A 2,150-nucleotide genomic window follows, 5' to 3' on the forward strand; every position below is an offset into this window, starting at 1 on the left:
CTGTATATTGTCACCCTGCTTATTTAACTTATATGCAGAGTACCTCATGAGAAATGCTGGGCTGGAAGAAGCACAAGCTGGAATCAAGATTGCTAGGAGAAATATCAATAACCTCAGATATGCAGATGACACCACCCTTATGGCAGAAAGTGAAGAGGAACTAAAAACTTCTTGATGAAAGTGAAAGAGGAGAGTGAAAAAGTTGGCTTAAAGCTCAACATTCAGAAAATGAAGATCATGGCATCTGGTCCCATCACTTCATGGGAAATAGATGGGGAAACAGTGGAAACAGTGTCAGACTTTATTTTGGGGGGCTCCAAAATCACTGTAGATGGTGACTGCAGCCATGAAATTAACAGACGCTTACTCCTTCAAAGGAAAGTTATGACCAACCTAGACAGCATATTCAAAAGCAGAGACATTACTTTGCCAACAAAGGTCCATCTAGTCAAGGCTATGGTTTTTCCAGTAGTCGTGTATGGATGTGAGAGTTGGACTGTGAAGAAAGCTGAGCGCCAAAGAATTGATGCTTTTGAACTGTGGTGTTGGAGAAGACTCTTGAGAGTCCCTTGGACTGCAAGGAGATCCAACCAGTCCATCCTACAGGAGATTGGTCCTGGGTGTTCTTTGGAAGGAATGATGCTAAAGCTGAAACTCCAATACTTTGGCACCTCATGCGAAGAGTTGACTCATTGGAAAAGACTCTGATGCTGGGATGGATTGGGGGCAGGAGGAGAAGGGGACGACAGAGGATGAGATGGCTGGATGGCATCACTGACTCGATGGACATGAATCTGAGTGAACTCCAGGAGATGGTGATGGACAGGGAGGCCTGGCGTGCTGCAATTCATGGGGTTGCAAAGAGTCGGACACGACTGAGCGACTGAACTGAACTGAAGAACATTTGAGAGCCAATCTCAACACATTTCAAGTACACAATATAGTGTTATTAATGGCAGTCACCATGCTGTACATTAGATCCCCAGAACTGATGGGTTCTGTAACTTAAAATTCGTACCCTTTTCCCCCACCCTACCTTTTTCTGTCAGCCCCTGGCAACCACTTTTCTATTCTCTGCTCCAATGAGTTTGACTTTTTTTTCCCCCTTAGATTCCACATATTTAGATATGGTACAGTATTTGTCTTTCTCCACCTGGCTTTTCATTTAACATAATGTCTTCTGCTGCTGCTGCTGCTGCTGCTGCTGCTGCTAAGTCACTTCAGTCGTGTCCGACTCTGTGCAACCCCTAAGAGGGCAGCCCACCAGGCTCCCCTGTCCCTGGGATTCTCCAGGCAAGAACACTGGAGTGGGTTGCCATTTCCTTCTCCAATGCATGAAAGTGAAAACTGAAAGTGAAGTCACTCAGTCGTGTCCGACTCTGAGCGACCCCATAGACTGCAGCCTACCAGGCTCTTCCGTCCATGGGATTTTCCAGGCAAGAGTACTGGAGTGGGGTGCCATTGCCTTCTCTGTAATGTCTTCTAGGCTCATTTATTTAGAAAATGGTAGGATTTCCCTTTCTAAGTCTGAATAATATTTCACTGTACATACATATACCACATCTTCTTTCTCCAGTGATCCATTGATGACACCTGGGTTGTTTCCATATTTTGGCTATTGTAAATAGTGCTGCTGTGACCATGGAAGTGCAGATACCACAGAGATTCTGACTTCATATTATTTGGATATACACCCAGAAGTGGGATTGCTGGATCATACGGTAGTCCTATTTTTAATTTTTTGAGGAACTTCCATAATGCCAACCGACATTCCATAGAAGCTGAGACTTTAGCGTGGGGGCAATCGGAGTTTCCTGAACGGTTTCTCACAATTGCAGGAATGGTTATTTCTCTTGGGGGAAAGGGCAAGAGAGAATTAAGGGAAAATGAAAAATGTAGGTAACGCACAACATCCCAGAAGGCCACAGCCAACTTTGGTCCCACCCACAGGCTGCAGTTTTCCTGATCAAGACAAGGGTCACTTAGCGGGGAAGCCCACCTCCTTCCAGGTAGCCCATTCGATGTGACCCCCATTTCTTCTGTGGCTGCCTCTGGGCCAGACACTGAGCCGGGAGCCCAGGCCTGAGCATTCATTCACTGCGGGGCAGGTGGGCCGGACGGCACAGCGCAGTCCTCAGGGAGATCGGAAG

This window comes from Bison bison, unplaced genomic scaffold, assembly GCF_000754665.1.
Source record: "Bison bison bison isolate TAMUID 2011002044 unplaced genomic scaffold, Bison_UMD1.0 scf7180017864243, whole genome shotgun sequence".
In the NCBI taxonomy this organism is placed as follows: domain Eukaryota; kingdom Metazoa; phylum Chordata; class Mammalia; order Artiodactyla; family Bovidae; genus Bison; species Bison bison.